The sequence below is a fragment of the Castor canadensis genome, chromosome 6 (genome assembly GCF_047511655.1).
Source record: "Castor canadensis chromosome 6, mCasCan1.hap1v2, whole genome shotgun sequence".
Lineage (NCBI taxonomy): Eukaryota > Metazoa > Chordata > Mammalia > Rodentia > Castoridae > Castor > Castor canadensis.
The window spans coordinates 128,593,942-128,616,871 of record NC_133391.1 but is presented as its reverse complement, the minus strand read 5'-3'; the positions used below and the strand labels follow the sequence as shown (position 1 = coordinate 128,616,871).

The following is a 22,930-nucleotide window of genomic DNA, read 5'->3' as shown; positions in this document are numbered from 1 at the left end:
AAAAGAGCAAAAGAAGAAATTAATTTTGTGTTTACTTCACAAAGCCCAGCACTTGGCACTTTTTCACCTAGTGGCACAGTCTGAGTTTGTAGAACTCCCTTAAATCAATGAGGGACTTCAATAGCAGGATTTTGAATGTTTTGTTCCTAGTCCTTGTCCTGAGAACAAATTACACAGAAACACAGATGGTTTTCAGTTATCTGTTTTTTTAAAACAATCTAAGGAAATTGGAAAACACAATGTGTTGTTATCAAATAACAGCTGCAGCAAAAATCTACCACTCTGAAATTCAAGGTCATTTTGAATGAAAGAAAAAGAGGTATATGGACCTAACTATCTTTTTAATTGAAAATTCTGGGCTAAATCCTGGGCTAGTTACATGGTTTCACAAACTGCTTTGGTCAGTTATTATAAAACATTAGTGTATTTCCTCTTTGTCCTTCCCATCATTTTCATTTTTCTTTCCATTCCTTCCATGTTTATGCCTCTTTTCTGTGTCTTTGAGAAATTTCTTGAGCCCATTTCTATGTATTTTCTAGTTGGATGGGTTTAGCTAAATATCATTCATTTCCTTTGAGTAGCTTCAGCATCTTTTCTGACACTGTTCTATCTCATAGGAAATAGGGTCTTCTGTTTACCCAAATGCAGAAGTACATATGGATCTGATCCTAAAGACAATAAAGTTAGAAGCACAAAGAATTACATGGTACCAGATTATATCTGTTTTCTTCTGGTGAGCATAACTGTGCTCATCTCTTCAGGGAAGCCCAAGTCCTCACTGTAGTGATGTTCTGGAAATAGTTGACCATATTGAGATTGTGCAAAGATACATTCTTTACTGGGTGCACCATTATTAACACTGCCAAGAGTATAAGCTTATTTCTTCCAACCTTTAACATAAAGAAACACTACTTCTCATATCCTCGCCAAATCCTTGCATTAAGCAGGAAAGGAATAAGATTAGGAATGCAAATATTGCCACAGAATAGGAAAGAAGACCTTCTCCAGGGGATTCCAGCTGCCTCCCTGGAAATCCTGGACACACCACAAAAGAGAGGATGCATCCTAGCAGCAACTGGGAGAGCCAGATCTCTTTGCTGGTGACTCCTTTCTAGGAATGAATGCATCCTTTAAATATATTAACTTCAAAATGTCTCAAAGTTGTCTCTAATACCCTTTGTTTACAAATTGGCATTTATTCTTAGTTTTTTTCTATTAATCTTCTCTTTTGTAACACTTTGTTTTCAAGAAAAATAATGATGTATAAAAAATAATTCTTCCCAAACTCTTACTATGAAGATGAATGAAGCAGTAGATTAAGAGAGAGTGCCAATTAATGATTCCTAAATTACAAATGGTAATTCTAACTGTCAAGTAAAGAGTAAAAGTAAGGACAAAAATTATTCAAAAGAAATCCTTTATTTATAAGTAACAGAGACATTACCAAGAGTTACTTAAACTTGGATATAAAATGGAATTTTCCAGGAAGCTGAAGGAATCTGTTCTGTCTATGTGGAAAAATCCAAAAGCCTAATGAAATCTGAAAGTTAATTATTTTCCTTTTCTCCTTTCATATTATTTAAGCAATCAAAATCCTCTATTTTCAAGGGAAAGCTAGATTATTCAATAAATGGTGTAGAAGCAAGAGGATATCATCTTGGAGAAGATAAGTAGCTGTATAAAGCCACCCTTTATATGTGAACACGTCGATTAAAGAGGGAGTACTAAGTGTAAAAACATGAAATTGTGCTCATAGAATGATGTAGTCAACTTGAAACTTGCAGCCAAGGAAAATGTGATAATAATTTTGGGTCAGTTAGTCCATGCAGAGGTTCATTAAAAATTGCAGGAGAACAAAAGCTGTCTGATAGGAAGCTGAGTTACCCAATGGTAAACTGAAGTCACCGGATAGTTCACAGGATGCACATTCTGGAAGGTTGTAAATCAGAGTCAAAGCCCAGAAACATGGATTTTCTGTATTTATGGTTGCAATCCACCCTGGCTCTCTCAAAGCCAACTGGAAGAGATTGACTAAGGACTGAACAAAACCAATGAGCAATTGAAAATCCCAAAGAACTATGAGCACATGATAAAAGCGAGAGCACACAAGGAAGGTGGTGGAATGATAATTTTAAGAGGAAGACTTTGATGACTTGACTTTTCCCAACTCCATTAGCCATGGTTTTCTCTATCTCTCACTGGAAAAACAAATCACTGGCTCTTTCTAACCAATCATTCATTCTTAGACTGTACTGTCCCTCACAAGACATCATGGATCTCTTCATGACACTCTAGTTTCTGAATCTATTCCTGAGCAAGTAAGCTGCATGGCCACATGAATTTATAGTCATGTTACTATTTATTTGTTAATATGACTATAATATGCAGCATGATGATTGAAAGAAGGAAAACTCTCTCTTCTCAGTATACTCACTACAGTTTATGTTGTGCTGGGTATTACCACTGAATATGTCTTCTTACCCTCTCTGTAAGATACCTATCAGAGTATGAATAAAACATCTTACCATGGTGGATCATTAATCTTCAGAAACTGTTTCGAATAGCTATCCTTTCAGTACTTAATGCATTTGAAAGGAAGTGAATTTGTTTGTCAAGCTTGAAAGGAAAAAGAAATGCCAAAAGTGTTAGAAAATTTCATGGGTGAAATTATCCATAATCTTTGGAGTGAAAAAGCCTTGGTAAGCAGAATACAAAAATGAGGCAGTGATATAGAAAAAACAAATTACATTTTTACAACCTAAAAGAGGTACCTCAACTGACAGTAATTTTTTAATGTCATCACATATTTATACAATACTTAGGAGTTTCTGAAATATCTTAAGTGAATTAGTTCAATTTGTATTCAACAAAAGTATTTAATTACTACCCTAATCCAATATTTTCCTCTCAAAATACACAAGGAATTCTTTCCTGTAGTTAGTTTCCAAATCTATGTATGTGACAAAATTCATTGCTACTATAGAATGGAAAAAAGGGAAAATCTGAATTAAGGCAAGAGATGAAGAAATGGGACAGCTTTCTAACTCCATCTTCTTTGATTGATTTATTAATCCATGGTCAATCAAAAAATAGTACACTTCTTTCAAGAGGTCCTTTCAATAGATACTAGTAGTATATTTCTTTCAATAGATCCTCATTAGCTATAAGAATAAAACCCTTCCAAATCTAATAAGCTATTTTGTTATCTCTCCATCACTAAATTTCCCTTCATTTCTGCAGAAACAGATTCTAAAGAAAATGAGAGAAAGAATGCATTAAAAAGGATAAAATAGATTATTCTATTAGCTTCTATTTCACTTGGTTATATCACAATTTTATATCAGTGAATTTTTGTGTAGAACTGCAACTTATTTTTAATGTACACTATCCTGCATGAGAATGTAAAAGACTCAATTTTACATTATTTTCACAGAAAACTGTTCAGTTATGACTCTCTCCTCTGCTTTTTTTCTTTTTTATCCTGTCATTTTTATCTTATAAATTATACTGACCATGGTTTTGTACAGTGTAATCTGAGGGTAACTTCATAAGTTCTTTCACTTTCTAAAAAACAAATGGGATGTTGCTGTGTTAGACACTTTCACATTTAGATGGTTTAGTCTCATAACAATCCTATGATATAGTTACTATAATCTGTAGTACTTTGGATGAGTTAAATAAGGCTCAGCCCTAGTGAAGCAATGGCTAGTAATTAATAAACTGGCCTCTGAGTATCACTTAACATAATTTCAAGTATAGACTGTGAAAGGGAACAAAGGAAAAAAGAAGGAGGGAGAATGACCAGATCTCAGAGTTTGGAATTAAAATATTCAATTCAAATGCATTCTATACTACCTGATAAAAGTATTTTCTTATCTGCAAAAAGAAGATAGCAATGCATCCTAATTTACAAGGTCATTATGAGTCTTCAATAAGGTAATGTTTGTGAAAATCACTTTGTAAATTGAAAAGGATCAGATAAATTTTTCATACAGCATTTATCATAATGAGGTTTCCATACACAAAAAGAAAGAGTACTTGATAAAAAAATTGTAATGCTTCAAAAAAAAACATGGAGAGAAACACAAATGATGACATAAATGATATGTAATAACATAATAGATGAAATAACAGAAGATAACATCTTACTAAATTATAAAAAACTGTAATTCTGAGAGTACATTTATCTCTGATTCTTTTGTTTCTAGTATTTATCATGGAAATAATAACAGAAAACATTCAGTAGTTTAATTTTAAAGAGGAAAAAAGGCTAGGATATTATAAGTGAAAACAGAAAGCCATGGGATCTGGAAGATAGCACAATAATTTAATTATGAACTCTTTTCAAGTTTGGGATTCAAAATATATACCTGGCAACACATTTTAGGGTCATAATTGTTAACATAAAGAAACTACTTTCTAGATGCTGCAAAATCTGCTTACCATCAGAACTTAACCTACCATGGGATTTAGAACAAAGGATAGTCCATCCATCCAACATGTAACCAATGCATTTTTACTTGTTAATGTGTACATCAGTTGGATAGAAAGATTAAGCAAGGTAGTATACAAAAATTAAACATGGCTTCTCATTGTAAGTGCAAGGTGATAAATTATATAGGGAATTGCAATTTGTTGAGAGAGAGAGACAGAGACAGAGACAGAGAGAGGGAGAGAATATTCCTTAGTAGATACAGTTGATGCTTGGAATTATCTTATGCAGAATATGTTCAGAAATACCCATTACATAGAAGGCATGTTGAGAAAGACTATCCAGAATTTTCAGAATTATAGCATCTTAATTCTATTGAAGTAGAACACAGAGAATAATCAAAAATTTGTCATAGAAACAATCAAACTTAATTTAAATAAAATATAAAACAAATTACATTATTATTACTAAAATGTAATAACTGAGGTAGAAGAAAGGGTTACCTCACTCAAGGAAACATTTGAATAAAAGCTCTTACTATTGTGAAACTCATAAGTGCATTATAAATCTCTTCTGCAGGAAGAAAACCTGTCTAGTTACTTAAATCTACTCAAATGTGAATGACCATCCTCTAATTAGAACTGAAGCATTTGGGAAAACATATTCTAAAGGTCATAAGGACTGGATGGCCAATTATCTTGAGAAATTGCTATTTGCATAGGTGCCTTCTTACAATTCATTTAGTTATAAAAAAATGTTTCATGATCACATCCAGACAGAAGCAAAATTTACTTTTCATCAAAATGCATGTATATATTAACTTTACGGTTTTAAAATAACTTGACTATTAAGTTTTATTATGAAACCCACGCAAAAAATGTTGGACTTTTCATCATATTCTATGCTAATGTTTCAAATATTTATGTTTTAGGTATTTTAGGCATAAGTATTGCCTCCTTTTCATACTTCATTTTGTCTACCTATCAACTAACGATAATAATACTAACTGTATCATAGAATAGTTTTAAAATGAAATAAAGTTAATAAATATATATATAAAGCATTGACAATTGGTAGGCACTCATTTTTTTTTTTTTGGATGGGACTGGGGTTTGAATTTGGCTTCACACTGGCAAAGCAGATGCTCTACTGCCTGAGCCACACCTCCAGATAATTTTGCTTTGGTTATTTTTGAGGATGGGGTTTCATGAACTATTTCTCCAGGGTGGCTTCAAACTGTGATTCTCCTGATCCCAGCCTCCTAAGAAGCTGAATTACAGGTATGAGCCACTGGTGGCTGGCTGGTACTCCAAAAATTTTGATCACAAAATACTGTATCAAAAAATTATTTTATGAAATAATTTGAGAGGTTCCACATGACAGCAGATTAGAAGCTTCCTCTAGTTGACCATGTGAATGAGAAGAGTCAAGGTAACAAGTGGAGACTATTCTGAAGAGAAAAAGAGAGGAAGAGCATCAGGAATCACAAAAGGGATTACAGGACAGCTGAAATGCATGGAGAAACATAAGGTGAAAGAGAAAAGTAGGAATCAGACTTCAATGACAACCCCAGCTCCCTAGGAAGAGAGGGAAAGCTGTAGCCACAATTGCAAGGCAAGCCAAACAACCCTGATAATAGATTCACAGATCTATCTGCAGGATAAGTCAACACTCCTGTGTAGCAGGCTAGCATTGAGGAAGAAAGACATTTTTGTCACTCCCTATATCTTGGAATTCTTTAGTCAGGCACCATCTTGACAGGGACCAATTGCTTGAGACTAAACTACCATGGGAACCTGAAAACAGGAAGCAGACATGACTTAGGCAGCCGTAAGAATCCCTGCTACAGTGTGTGGGAGGGAGAAAGTCATAAGAGAGGTCCTAAAAAGAGGACGGTCTCACATAGACCTGCTGAAAACTTTAAGCAGTGAGCAGCTCAGGCAGTGATGGGTGTAATAGTTGGTGGTCCTCCTGTCTCTGAGCAACCCCATCCACTTGAGGATCACTGCAGAAGAGCAATGAGCTGATGCCTATTGTAGTGTGCAGGTTCCTCTACCAGCTCTGTGGTGTTTGTTACCAGGAGATACTGAGAGCTTTGAACCCAGGTCACAAGGATCATGTAATTTCCTCAGCCTCCTTCCTCCCACAAGATGGTTCACTGATGGGCAGGGTCTAAAAGCACTGACACCAGTACAGAGGGTTTGATTACATCAGTCCTCACCCTTCAGACCAGAACTCAGTGCTCTGTTTGTTTTCCCCACCTTCTGACACATTTACAGGACATCCCTAGGCATTGACACTTGCTTCCTCTGGGGGCACAAATCAGAGAGCCTGTGGAAAAGTGGGAATCTGCCAAACCATGGACTATAAAGCTCCCTGTGGCCAAAGTGCCTCCCAGAACACAAAGAAGGAAATATTCTAACATGAAGACAGTCAAGAAGCAGACAACTGACCACTCATTGACCCTGCCCTCAGTTCACATACAACACAAACCCATACATTGGCAACCACAAAAGGCCTCTCTGTTAGTTTTCTTCTCTCTGAGTGGAGCTAGGGGTTAAGCCCAGAGCAAAGAACACATGGACATAGGGTGACTCCTGAGATAGAACCCCAGTCTAATAGCAAGAAATTTCACAACTTTGCCACTACCCATTCCTGCATGAACATTGGCAATACTTCAACTGAATGACTACAGGTGATTAAAATGTCCAACCAACAACTTGGCCTCAGATGTGAAAATTCCAATGCAGAAATACAGAAATGGAAAAAAAAAAACAAAACTCCCTAATACAGGTCACTAATGATAGTGGAGTGAATAATATCCCAGAGGAAGAACTCAAAAGAATGTTTATAATAATGATCAATAAATTTAAAGAGGATATGAATAAACACCTGAGTAAATTCAAAGAAAATACAAATAGAACAGCTGAACAAAATAAGGAAGACAATTCAGAATATGAAAGAGGAATTAAATAAAGATATAGAAATACTGGCAAAAACCAAAATGGAATTTCTGAAATGAAAAGCTCAATGTCAAACAAACAAACAAACAAAATCTCAGTTGAAAGGCTTATCAGTAGATTGGATCAAATTAAACACAGAATATCAGAGCTTGAAGACAAAGTAGATGAAGTAGAACATTCAGACATGAATAAGAAAAATAATAAGAAAGTATGAATGAAACACCTAAAACTTCTGGGAAACCATTAAAAAATCAAACCTAAAAATTATGAGCGTAGAAGGCAAAGAGATGCAAGTTAAACATGTAGAAAACATAGTCAATAAAATAATAGTAAAAAAATTCCTAAATCTTAAAAAATAGATAGTCACACAAGTATAGGAGGCTTTTAGGACACCAAACAGACAAGAACAGAAAAGGACATTTCCACATCATATGTATTTAAGTATACTCAATGTATTTAAGTATACATAAAAAGGAAAGAATACTGAAAGCTGGAAGAAGCACCAAGTCACATATAAAGGCAAACACATCAGAATAACAGCAGATTCTTAACAGAACCTCTAGAATCAAAGAGGGAATTAAATAATGTGTTTCAAACCCTGAAAGAAAATAACCTGCAACCCAGATTACTGTACTCAGCAATACTATCCTTCATAATTAAAGGAGGAGTGAAAACCTCCATGATAAACAAAACCTAAAGCAATTCATAATCACCAAGCCAGCACTGCAGAACATTCTTAAAGGAATCTTATACAGGGAAGAAGAAGATAAATAAATGATAAAAATACAGGGAAGAATAAATTTTACCATGTAAGTATATAAGCAAAATCAGATTAGGAAAGAGTAAAACATTACAAAAGCAATAAAATGCAGGAATTATTTCATACTTTCAATAATAACCCTGAATGTTAATAGTATAAATGTTGCAATTAAAATATATAGATAGGCAGATTAGATTAAAACCAACACTAAACCATTTGTTGCCTATAAGAAAAGCACCTCACTGGCAAAGACAAACATAGGTTTAAAGAGAAAGGATGGAAAAATATATTCCAAGCAAGCAAATGGAACTTAAAAACAGCAGGAATAGCTACCTGACAAAGATGTCCAACCAAAATTAAACAGAAGAGATAAAGGAAATCACTTCAGTATTTGATGTCCCTACTGCAGAGGAACTAATAGAGAAACCTTAAAGTGACACAGGTCAATATGAGAAGGGGATCAGGAACTAGTGAAAAGGTCAGTTAGAGATGAATCAACTTGGGGTAACACATTTGTACATGGAAGCAATACTAGGAATCTCTCTGTGTAGCTATCCTTATCTCAACTAGCAAGAATGCTTTGTCTTTCTTATTATTGCTTATATTTTCTCTTCAACTAAATTAGAGATAAGGGCAAAACAGATTCTGTTGGGAAGTGAGGGGAGGTTGGGGGGAAGAGTAAAGGGGCAGGGGGTAGAAGGGAGAAATGGTCCAAACAATGTATGCACATATGAATAAATTTATTTTAAAAAAAGAAAGAAAATCACTTCACATTGATAAAGGGAACAACCTATTGATCTTGTTGCAAATATGTATACACCAACTTAGTTCACCAATTTCATAAAATAAATACAACTGAATATAAAAGCACAGAATGACTCAACACAATAATAGTGAATGACTTTGATGCCCATTCTCACCAATAGATACGTCATCCAGACAAAAAAAAAATCAATAAAGAAACTTCAGAATTAAATGACACTGTTATTCAAATGGATTTAAAGACATCTACAGAATATTCCACCTAACAGCTATAGAATACCCATTCTTCCTGGCAACCCATGAAACGTTCTCCAAAATAGATATTTTAGGACAAGAAACAAGTCTTAACAAATATAAGAGTGCTCAGAAATAAGCTCATATAGCTGCAGCATTAGGGAATTCTTTGAAACCTACATTCCACTAAACTGGAAAACCTAGAAATGGTTAAATTTAGACTCATGTGACCTGCCCAAATTGACCTGAGGATATCAACCACTTAAACAGATCTATAATTAGCAATGAGATTGAAGCAGTACAGAAACTTCTCCCACAATAAAAAGACCAGGACCAGACAGACCTCACTGAATTCTATCAGACCTTCAAAAATATAACAACAATGTCCCCTCAAAGTGTTCCATACCGTAGAAAGAGATGAAGCACTATGAAACTCATTGTATCAGTCTAGTATTAACCTGATTCCAAAACAGGATAAGGACACAGCAAAAGTTAAAAACTATAAACCAAATTCCTTGATGAGCATAAATGCAAGCATGATCAATAAAATGCCAAAAAACAAATTCAATGACACATTAAGATCAAGTTAATTTCAGTCTAGGAATGCAAGGATGCATCAAATCAATAAATGTAATACAGTGCATAAACAGAAGAAAGGGAAAAAATAAAATGATTTTCTTAATAGATGCAAGGAAAAGCCTTGACAAGATTCAACATTCCTTCATGATAAAAACCCTGAAGAACGTAGCAATTGTAGGAATGTACCTCAACATCATAAAGCCTATATACAACAAATATATAGCCAACATTATACTGAATATGAAATAAACTGAAGCATTTCTTCTAAAATCTGGAATAAGACAAGAACACTCTCTTTGCTCTTATTCAATATAGTTCTTGAAATGTTATTCAGTGAAACAAGGCAAGAGAAAGAAATAAAGGGGATACAAATAGGAAAGGAAGAATTTAAATTATCACTATTTACAGATTATATGATTCTGTACTTTAAAAACCACAAAGACTATATCAAAAAACTCTTAAATCTGATAAATACCATTGGCAAAGTACCAGAATACAAAATAAGCATATAAAAACAGTAGATTTTCTGTATACCAAGAACATACATACTAAGAAAGAAATCAGGAAACAATCCCATTCATTATAACTTCAAAAAGAGAAAAATACCTAGGAATAAAATTAACTAAGGAAGAAAAAGACTTTTATAATGAAAAGCATAAAACATTTAAGAAACAATTGAAGAATACACTAGAAAATGGAAAGACATTCCATGCTTATGGATTGACAGAATTAATTTTGTGAAAATGGCTATGCTACCACAAACAATCTACAGGTTCAAAACAATCTCCACCAAAATTCCAATGGCATTCTTCATAAAAATAGAAACATTAATCATAACATTCATATTGAGCAGAAAAAACCCTTAATAGCCATAGCTATCCCGAGAAAAAGAAACAAATGTTTGAGTTATCACAATACCTAACTTCAAATTATACCACAGAACCATAATAACAAAAACAGCATGGTACTGGAACAAAAACAGACATATAGACCAATGGAATAGAAAAGAAAATCCAAAAATAAGCCCACAAAGCCATACTCATCTGATTTTGAACAAAAATTCAAAAACACTCATTGGGAAAAAATAGTTTCTTCAACAAATGGTGTTGGGAAAACTTTACCTCCATGCTTAGAAGACTGAAACTAGGCTCCTATCTCTCACCCTGTTCAAAAATCAATTTGAAGTGTATCAAAGGTTTTAATGTAAGACTGAAACTTTGGAACTACTACAGTAAAACAGGGAAGACATTTGAAGATGTAGACAAAAGCAACAACTTTCTGAATGAGAGTTCAATAGCTCAGGAAATAAGAGCAAGAATTGACAAATGGGACTGCATTAAATTAAAAAGTCTCAGCACAACTAAGGAAATGGTTACCAGAATGAAGACACAGCATACAGAATGAGAGAAAATTTTTGCCAGCTGGTCATTGGAGAAGTGATTAATACACAGTATATGTAAAGAGTTCAAAAATTAAACATCAAATGAACAAATAATCCAAGTAATAAATTGGCAAGTGAAATGAACAGTCTCTAAAGAAGAACAAAGAGCAAATAAACACTTGAAGAAATGTTCAACATCCTTATCCACCAAAGAAATGAAAATCAAACAACACTGAGATTCCATTTCACCCCAGTCAAAATGGCTACCATCAAGAAAATGCACAACAAATGCTGGTGAGGATGTGGGGAAAGAGAATCCTTATATACTGTTGGTGAGATTTTAAATTAGTCTAGCCTTTATGGGAATGGTATCTGAAGGCATGTATGTCAGTATACAATAGAGATACCTACACATTCATGTTTATAGCAGCACTATTCACAATAGCCAACCTGTGCAATCTACCTAGGTGCCCATGAACTGATTAAGCTATAAAAAATGTGTGTTATATAGGCAATGGAATATTATTTGGCCATAAAGAAAAACAAAATTATGTGTAGGAAAATGGATGTAACTGAAGATCATCATGTCAAGTGAAATAAGTCAGACTGAGAAAGACAAATAGCACATTTTATCTCATATAAGGAACCTAGAAGTAAAAATAATACATGAATATAAAATGGGGGCAATGGGAGGGAAGAGACAAGAAGAAGGGGAGAGGGCCAAAGTAGAAAGTGAAGGGGCATGAGTGTGATCATTATATGAATGTGTAAAAATAGGATGATGAAACCCATTAGATATTGTAAAAAGGGGGGAGGAGAGAGGGGATAAGAGAGTAATGGAGTGAATATGATCAAAGTACATTATATACATGTAGGAATACATCACAATGAGACTCCTCTGTACAACTAATATGTGCTAATTTTTAAAGATAAATGGAAATAGCATAGCCTTATGCCATGTGCTCCAGTGCATACACAGACATATATAATTATTCATACACACATGCAAAATACAGTAGTTTCCTTTATCCATATAAATATGTTCCAAGACTCAAATAGTACCAAACCTATAAATACGGTTTTATCTTATAGATAATACCTATGATAAAATATAATTTATAATATAGGCAAAGTAAGAGATAAATGATAACCAATAATAAAATAGACCAATTACAACAATATGCTATAATGAAAGTTATGTGAATGTGCTCTCTCTCTCTCTCAATATCTTATTGTATTATATTCATCCTTCCTTTACTTGTGATGATATGAGATGATGCAATGCCTATGTAATGAGATAAAGTGAGGTGAATGTATAAGCATTGTCATAAAGCATTAGTCTACTGCACAAAGGTTCCTTGAACACAAGCATTGCAATACTCCCAAAGCCAATTTTATCAAAAAGACAATTATCAAACTATGTGAGATTCATGTCCTGGGTAGGGTGGATCAGGATGGCAAGAAATTTCAAAACACTACTCCGAGTGGCACATGCAATTTAAAACTCGAAAATTGTTTATTTCTGAAATTGTTTCTTTCTCTTATCTTTTCACTTACATTTTGAGACCATTGTCTCATTCATGGACATAAATTATATAGGCACAGAAAGCAAAATCACACATAAGAGTACTGTACTTGAATGCCTGAATTATTCAGACTTCTGTGGACAAATAAAACAAGCAAGACCCACTCTCAGATAATTGTGGATGTTCAGAGCTCTTCCCAGTATTTCTGGGCATAGCTAAGGGAGAAGTAAATTCACATGCTTAATTGTATTTGTTACAGCTCCCTTAGAGACATTGTTTCAATTATACAGCCATCAAGGCTTCTTCCCTGCTCCTTGATACTTTATTCTTCCATGCTTTGTCTTAAGAACACAGCCCCTTTCATACCTTGAGGCAACCTTGTTACAATACTGTTGTAATTACCAAAAATTTACAGAGGGCCTTGAAAAAAAATAAACAACACACAATACCTTTAATACTGGTCATCATACCACACTACTCCTAAAGGATATTTTACTTGGGCCATCTCTGCTATAAGGACAATTGAAAGTCGCTTCTAAACTCTGCCTGTCGCCACTGGGGTCCATCCCTACAAAAGGTTTCTTACCACCTATCCACTCTCCAGAATCCTCCAGAGTACTACCTTCCCCCTAAATTCTCTCTTTTAAGCAGTCAGGGCAAGTTTTTTAAAAATCACAATAATATATAGTGCAAAATAGTTTGCTTCCTTTGTCATTTATTTCATCTTCCCAAGAAGCCCCAAGGGGCCTCCATTCACTATTTAAATGTCTTCCTAAATAATTCATTTTCTGTCATATTATAGAATGCAAATACATCTACAGTTTACAATATAACATTTTTATCCAACTATAAATACAGCTATAAATACAGATAATTGACTATAAATATGTGACAGTTTATTTTTAGTAGACATATGGTGAATGGATACATTGGCATATGAGTGAAGCCTATAGGTACATATGTGAGGCTCTATGGTATAGTCACTGCAGATAAACTAGGAGTCAGAAGATCTAAAGTCCATCTCAGATTCTCCAAACTGCCTTTGTAATTTTGGCCAACTCACTTAACCCAGCTGAGGTGCAGTTTGAGATTCCATAAAATGAGGATAAAAATAACTTCTTTTCCTATCTCAAAGTTTCTTTGAGGAAAAAATGCAAGTAAATGTTGTAATGGTATTGTGAAGGGAATAAATGACACTGGTGACTCAATTTTGGGTGAGGGAGACATTTTAGAAGCAGACATCTGAAAGGGCATGAGAAACAACAGGCTTCTTAAAGAAATAACAGGCTTCTTACCAAGATAACAAAATGCAGCTGCAAGATGTTAGTGGTAGGTCCCAAGGCAAAGATGAGCTGACCAAATCTTCTCAGAATGTTCTGTCTGATAAGGATAGGGACAGGCAGGTGGCTGGGTTCAGCAGGAAGTTGGCTAGGCACCAACTAATCACAAATATAGTTTCAAGGTAGAATAGTTGGACCTAAGACAGGTAGAGACCTATGTCACTCCTAGACTTCAGCTATTCTATGACTTGGCTTTCCTGAAGCCCCTCCCATGAGGGAGTTTTGCTGTCTTTTCAATAAACCTGTGCTTGCTTTACTCTTAACTTTCTGTTTGGTGTCTTTAATCATTGGCTCCACCTGGACATGAACTTGGGATTGGTGATCCAGTATCAGTATACTGAAAAGTTCACTGATTCCTGCTTTAACTATGTCTAGTCTACTAATAAGTCCAAAGACATTCTTTATTGCTTACTATGTTTTTTATTTTTGTTTTACATTTCATAAATATAAATTCTTATTATTGTGTTTATTATTACTCACATTAGCATAGATATGTATTAGATCTTTATTCTATGTAACATCTGGCATAATAATCTAACATTTCACCCAATCAGCTCATACAAAATTATATATGCACAATCAGCCTTTGCTATAATTATTCTCCTTAAAAGGATGATTATGAATGATCTGTGTAATAAACATTACACACACAAACATGCTAAATCAGCTTCAACTTTATTGTGAAATTAGTCTTTAAGACCTAGATTAAATTCTAGTCAAAAGCAATTATGAAATGATATAGATTTGAAATACTTAGTACTCAGCTAGTAGCAAAAAAATAAGGTGGAAGATATGGCAAATGTCAACAGCTTCCATACACATTGCTTGCATAATTTTAAGACTTCTCACTAAAGTGGTATGTTGTCATAAGACCCTGATTCACAAAAGGCACAGTAGTAGAAAAAGTAGAGTTGAGATGAAGAGGACGCTGAAATATGTAGCACACAGATGCCTGTGACAGCATGTTTCATTTGTTTAGATATTGGACAGGATGTAAATGCTGAATTGAGAAAGGTTCTCAGGGCTCTGGATTAAGCAGTGGTTTGATTCTGGAAGAATATTTAGAATGTTTAATACCACATTTATTCAGGAGGCAGGACAGTGTGTGGATGAATATCCAATATTCATCTAGATAGAGGTTAAGACTAAAATCAGAAATCTAAGCTAGAAATGGAAATTCATAGACAGTCAAGTAGAACACAGCTAAAGACAGGAAAGCAGATATCTTAATATCTTTAGGATATTTAAATATATTAAAATGTTGTGTGGAACAAGGACAGAATCTTAGGGAATACCACTATTTAAAGAGGATGCAGTCCAGGAGTGAAATGTAGAAATAGCTATCAGTAAGAAAAGAGGAATACCAGAATTGTCAAAGGAGATATGCATGGCCAAGAGTGATAAAAGCAAGGGAAAGAGTACCTCCATGATCAAGGAACAAAAGAGGACAGAAGATAGTTTAGCAATTGCCACCAAGGATAGAAGAGAGAGGAGGAAATTGACTAAGTCCTATGAGACAATGGAGGTGTTAGTCTTGAACAGGAGAAATCTCTTTATCCTTTCCAACTTGAAGAAGAAAAACCTTTTCAAAAAAAAAAAAAAGAAGACAAAGGTACATATTACCTCTGGGACATCTGAGAAGATACAAACTTGAAAATTTTTGCTCTGAGAAAATTTTTATTTTATATTTAAATATATTTTTACTGAGTCTAGAATTCTGGGTTGACAGGTGGGTTTTCTGTTTGCTTGTTTTTGGTTTTTTGTTTGTTTCAGTACTTTAAAGAGACCATTCCTTTGTCTTCCTCCTCTCATCATTTCTATAGGAAAATTTACTGGGTCTCTATAGGTAATTTGTCTCTTTTTCATCTTGACTTCAAGATTTTCTCTTTGCATTTGCTTTTTGGAAATTTTAATGTGATATCTCTATCTCTATCTCTATGTGTGTGTTTATTAACATGTCTCTTCTTTGGTGTACTCTGAGGTTTTTGAGTCTGTTATTTGGAGTCTGCCATCAATTTTGGAAAAAATTTATTTCTTCTACAGATTTTTTTCTTTCTTCTCCTCTGATTTTAATTGCACATATTATACCATTTAATATTGTATTAAATGGTGTAAGAGATATTGGATGATCTCTCTCACACAAACATACATACACACAGACACACTATTTTGTCCTCTTTGTATAACAGCTTGGGTGATTTCTGCTGATTTATCTTCAAGTTCACTAATTATTTCCTTAGCTATGTCAAGTCCACTAATAAGTCTAAAGACATTCTTTATCTCTTACTATGTTTTTACTTTTATTTCTAGCATTTCCACCTATTTCTTCATGAAAGCATCTCCACCTGATTCTGATTCTTCATGAAAGTTTCATCTCTACTGAAATCGCCCATCTGTTGTCATGTGTTGCAGCTTTTCCATTACAGCCTTCAACATACTAATCATAGTTACTTGTCTGATAATTCCAACATTTATTCCATGTATGAGAGACTTCTGGATATTGTTACTTTGGAATGTTTTCTCTTGCCTTCTCATTTGTCTTGTAATTGTTTGCCAAAAGCTGGGTAGCTTGTGTAGGATAATAAATACAGAGGCAAATACTATTTCTGCCTTAAAAAAAGTTTGCCTGGGCAAATAGTTAGCAAGACTCCATCTCCAAAAAATAACCAGAAAAAAAATTGGGCTTGAGGTATGGTTCAAGCAGTAGAACACATGCTTTGCCAGAACAAACCCCTGAGTTCAAACCCAGTCCCACAAAAAAAAGGAGCTTGTGAAGTGACAAGAATGAACTTTTTGAAAAATAAAAGTAAAGCTGCTTTATTGTTGATGATGATTTAGTGTCTTGATGGATCCTTTTTTTTCTTTTATTATTCATATGTGCATACAAGGCTTGGGTCATTTCTCCCCTCTGCCCCCACCCCCTCCCTTACCACCCACTCTGCCCCCTCCCTCTCCCCCCCACCCCCTCAATACCCAGCAGAAACTATTTTGCCCTTATTTCTAATTTTGTTGTAGAGAGAGTATAAGCAATAATAGGAAGGAACAAGGGGTTTTGCTGGTTGAGATAAGGATAGCTATACAGGGCATTGACTCACATTGATTTCCTGTGCATGTGTGTTACCTTCTAGGTTAATTCTTTTTGATCTAACCTTTTCTCTAGTTCCTGGTCCCCTTTTCCTATTGGCCTCAGTTGCTTTAAGATATCTGCTTTAGTTTCTCTGCATTAAGGGCAACAAATGCTAGCTAATTTTTTAGGTGTCTTACCTATCCTCACCCCTCCCTTGTGTGCTAAAGCTTTTATCATGTGCTCAAAGTTCAATCCCATTGTTGTGTTTACCCTTGATCTAATGTCCACATATGAGGGAGAAATACGATTTTTGGTCTTTTGGGCCAGGCTAACCTCACTCAGAATGATGTTCTCCAATTCCATCCATTTACCAGCGAAAGATAACATTTCGTTCTTCTTCATGGCTGCATAAAATTCCATTGTGTATAGATACCACATTTTCTTAATCCACTTGTCAGTGGTGGGGCATCTTGGCTGTTTCCATAACCTGGCTATTGTGAATAGTGCCGCAATAAACATGGGTGTGCAGGTGCCTCTGGAGTAACCTGTGTCACAGTCTTTTGGGTATATCCCCAAGAGTGGTATTGCTGGATCAAATGGTAGATCAATGTCTAGCTTTTTAAGTAGCCTCCAAATTTTTTTCCAGAGTGGTTGTACTAGTTTACATCCCCACCAACAGTGTAAGAGGGTTCCTTTTTCCCGCATCCTCGCCAACATCTGTTGTTGGTGGTGTTGCTGATGATTTATGGATCCTTAAGGATTACAGTATCTGGTAGCAAATCATATCACAAAATTGAATGTTGTATAACATTTCTTTTGGTGGCTTTGATAGTTTGGGGTTTTGTTCCTTTGCTTTTATTTTGCAATGTGCTTTTAATACTTTTACCCTTTTGTTACCCTTGAAAGCAATCATACTAAGTTTTGGGAGTATGTGATAACACATCTAATTATTTAAAGTTTATTTATTCCCATTTTTTGCATCAAGATGCATAGATACAAAGCCAAGACTATAACTCAGGACTTTAGGGACCATCTCCATGCTGTCCCAGAAAGCATTGCTTATGGGAAACAAAGTAAACACATTGATAATTTAATTTATTTTTTTAGCATTCTAAACACTTGCTTATTGGTTGCCATTTGAAAGAGAAAAGATAATAATTAATTTAAAAATTTTAAAGATGGGAAGTTGGCTTCAGTTAGAAATAAGTAAGCTTTGTTAGAAAAAATATTTTAAAACTCCAAAAAAAAAGAGTATGATTTTCTTTAAAATTTTACCTGGCTGTAGAGAGATAGTATCTGTAAGAAACATTTTTTAATATTGATTTTCAACTCAACAAAGACTCTCCACATTTTTATATATCTTTGGTTTTTTTTATTATTAAGTGCAATATATGCAATTATTTCCTGGACATAATCATTTGGAATTCAATTCAGTTCCCACTTAAAAGTACTCCAAAATGAAATAGCAAACACATCATGATATTGAAAAAAAGTGGAAGTTTTTTCTAAAACAACAATGCAGTGATTGACTTTGGCTGCTGGAAAAGTCATATGACATATGACTGGTTTCAAAGCAAATAGTCACTGATCAGTTCCTATTCTTTCAGACTTTTCTTGCCATACCCACATTCATTTATACTCTGGGCTATTCTTATACTATTGTTGATTATCTGAGAAAACTTCTTTTTAACAACTCTAAAATAATCTGTTTCTGCAACAATGAGCATAATTGACAATTTGGGTACATTATTCACATTTCAAAATATAACTCTTCCAAATAGGATACCCACAGTGTGATTAAAGAGCAAACACATGGAGATTGGTGAAATACAAGACTTTAGACACCCCATAAAGAAGAATATAAAGATTATAACAGGATAGACTTGAGTGATCAGGGTTGGGGTGACAGGATGATGAAATAATTTTAATAAATTATGAAAGTTATAAATTCAGTTGTCAAATATGCTCTATGAGAGCAGAGGAATCCAACATTTTATTCATACCGGATGCCCAAAGCCTAACACCCAGTAGCCACTGTTGGTAAACACAAGTTGGAAGACAGAAATAATAGCCAAAGAAATGAAATCTCTAAAACTATAAATTCTTACCTCAGTTTATTGTTTAAAAACTCAAGGCAATAATATTATTTTAGTTGTATGATCTCCCCTGACCTTCTTTGGACCCTAAGGAGTGAAAACAAGTGACTGAACTTTGTCAGGACTCTATGATGTTACAACTATGTCAATCTTATACCTTAGGTAGTGATGAAGATAGCAGAGAAATGAGGCTAATCTGAGAAAGGAACCATTATTTTTACTTCAACCATAACCCCACCCCCAAACAATCTATCTTACAGAGTAATTGTAAGGAGAAACAAATGCATACAGCTCTGACGTGCCATAACAAAATGTATCATCCTTTCCAAATTTCTGTTTGGTCTACCATCTCTAGATGGCCATTGACAGAATGAAACACAGATGAAATGGTATACTCACCCTGGGTCATTAGGAGAATAATTGCTGCCAATTGGCAATGTAAAGGGACAACTGGAAAAAGTTTATTTTTTAAAAAATAGAATACAGTTGGTTTGTAAACTTTGGACAATATTTTTAAAGTTATCTGTGACAAGGAGCAATTTTAGAGAGCCTGCTGGGCATATTTCACCAGATGGGATCCCAGCTTCTGGATTCAAAACTGGCAGCCTATTTAGGTGGGGCTTTAAATTCAGTATGAAAAGAATTTTCTGGATACCCTGTGCCTTCCAAACAGACAGAACTTGTTTCCAGTTTTGAAGAAATACTAAACAACATTTCTATCAAAAAGAACAGGGAACTTAATTAAAGACATCTGGTAAGTGACACATTTATCTAAATGTAGAATATCCAAAGAATCCTAAGTCAAACAGAGGGCAATTTCATCAAGAAAACAACAAATCCAATTGAGCAGATAATATCTTGAATCGCTTCAAACTTGTGGGAAGAAAATTGTTCGGGGACTGGGAAATTGGGAATTTAATGTAAAATCCTACAAGATACTTTATAATTCAATACACAAGAGGTTTGATAAATGAAGAAAATCAAAATTTATCCAGCTTACCCACCAGATGACATTTATGAAAATTCATGAGCTCAGAGACTATCAACCGAGATACTGTACAGAATAGTGTTTTAAGTTTTTTAAATAACCTCTGATTTAAAAATATACTATTAGTATGGGAATTTTATACCCATCCTCTTATCTGAACTTTTCATTCTCCTTCCTGATTAAGAAAAAAGCAGTGAGGTAGTGGGTTTTGGCAGAGGAAATAAGGGTTACTCAGACTATCCAGTATGAAATTTATAAATCTTTGAAAAATTAACTCAACTGGTAAATCCATCAATACGATAAGGTACTTCAGAAACCTGTGTCATTGTGTTGGATGCTAAAAACAAGCAATATAAAATAAGCAAAACAAGAATAGTGATGAAAGGGGAAATAGTCTTGAATAAAATTGAATTTAGTTTCTCAATCTATGAAGAGGATAATAAATATCATCATGAAGAGTTCCCCTAACATAAACTCCATAAATTTTTAAAAAGATATGAATCAGATCATTTTCAGTAATACAAAGTTGAGAGAATATGTTGATTGTATAGTATTGGTCACCATCCTTTGGACTTAAATATCATGTCTATAACCCTACTACTCAAGGGGCAGAGATCAGGAGGATTGTGGTTTGAAGCCAGCCCTGGGAAATAGTTCACAAGACCCTATCTTGAAAAAAATCATCACAAAAAAGGGCTGGTGGCAAGGTGTAGGCCCTGAGTTCAAACTCCAGGACAGAAAAAAAAAATTCTGGACAGGCATGATGGTGCATTTCTGTAACCCTATCTACTCAGGAGGCAGAGACAGGAGGATTGAGTTTGAAGTCAGCCCAGGCAAAAATTCATGAGATCCTATCTCAAAAACAAAATACAAACTAAAGGGAGTGTTGCTCAAAAGGTAGAGTCCTTAATTAGCATGCTCAAGACCTTGGATTCAATCTCTAATATCACAAAAAAAAAAAAGAGAAAGAAAAGGAAGAAAGTAAGGAAGGGAAAGAAAGAGAGAAAAAAGAGAGAAAGAAAAATAAAGAGAGAAAGAAAGAAAGAAGGAAGGAAGGAAGGAAGAAAAAAAGAGAGAGAAAGAAAGAAAGAAAAAAAGAAAGAAGAGTTTAACTCTATTATGGACTAAATGCTTCTGTCTCACCTAAATTCATGGTAGAATGTCATAGCTGAACTCCTAATATGATAGTATTTGGAGGTGGGACCTCTGAAATTAATGAGTAAATGAAGTCATGAAGACAGAACTCAAATAATGGAATAGTGACCTAGTATGAAGAGACCTCAGAGACCTTGTTCTTTCTTTCTAAGCTGTGAGGATCCCTGAGAAGGTGATGTTTGCAAGACATCAGCAAGCCAGCAAAAGAGCCCTTCCTGGGAACTGAATTGGCTGGCACTTTGATCTTGGACTTCACAGTCTCCAGAATTTTCAGGAGCTAAATTTCTGTTTAAGTCTCCTAGCCTATGATATTTTGTTATGAGATAGGCCAATCTGACTAATATATTTTCTTTGCCACAGGTGCCTTCATTTATAAGTTTACTTGGAAATTGATGTTCAATTTATGAATGAGCATATGAACTGGAATCACAGAAACTCAAAACTGGTGATAAACAGAAGTCTTGCCTAGTTTTACTACCCATTTTATGCCTGAATCTTTTATACAATATAGAGACTGGCTAAGTCATTTTGCAAACTACACTGGAACCTCTTCAGTGAGGTGTACTCCCTAATAAGATGATTACTTAAAGACAGTCTTTTTTCCCTTCTCTTTTGATTGTCTTAATTTACAGTGACAGATACAAGACCCACAGAGTGACTTGTAGAGGGAACAGAAACTGTTTTAACATTTAAAACATTCTCTGGATTTTCAAATCTCCTATTGCCAAAGAAGAATATTCTTAGATTCTAAATTAAATCAATTGTTCAAACTTTCTTCAACAAAAACAGGAAAAATCTACTTCCAAGTGTAGTGCACAATTTTGGATTCTCTAATGACAAAGTCTTAAGGAATGGGGGGTGATGTTCCTGGACCAATGCAAAGTAGACTTTTGAAGCCTTAAATGACAACTTGTAGCCAAAAAGTCTGGCTCTTTTCTCTGATAGGGAATAATCTTCTGCTTAGAGTCACTTAATTAAGTAGAAGCATTTTCTTTGTGCCAGTAGATTTTGAAGACGCTAGGAAGAAGTAAAATGAGAGCTCTACTGTTGACATTTGAACAAATGCAGGCAATTCAGGTTCTCTTAATCTGGAAAGCTGAACCTTTCCAACAAGATGGAAAAATTTGCATAAAACAAATATAAGTAAGAAATGTTTTAGCATCACTAAGTACTTGAAGTTCCTTAAAGTCACAGTTCAGTTAATTATTTGCTTTTAGAATGTTTTCCTTCCAGAACAGGGAAGTGTATAATGATACATTCTAATTATCCAAAATACTTTCCTTTTTGCCTTTACACATCTTTCTCATATCACTTTTTTCTGAAATTCAACAAAAAAGGAAGAATTATGTTAGTGGTTTGCTTTCATATGTAATTCATAATAAGAAAACTCAGTAACAGAAAAATGTATTTGCCATTTGGTAATTTGCATGCAGGTCATTCCTATTACAATGAGCAACTCTGTGGCCCTTTATTTTATGCAAAATCCACACAACAAAACACCAACTAGAAAAACAAATGAATATGAAGTTTCCCTCAGAGCATATTAAAGTCACTGGTTGGTTATTAAACACAGTACTCAGTGAAAGGATTGGCATACCTCTCTGTATGAAAGACAAGTAGAATATCTTCATTTTGTAAAGAAACCCT

The 22,930-nt window shown here is 34.5% G+C and overlaps 1 protein-coding gene across 6 annotated transcripts in view; it reads right to left on the bottom strand.

Moving 5' to 3' along the window:
- The window catches only part of Pde4d (phosphodiesterase 4D), a 1,369,518-nt gene that overhangs the window by 995,975 nt on the left and 350,613 nt on the right, over positions 1 to 22,930 (bottom strand). The gene's annotated exons all lie outside the window — the stretch shown is intronic.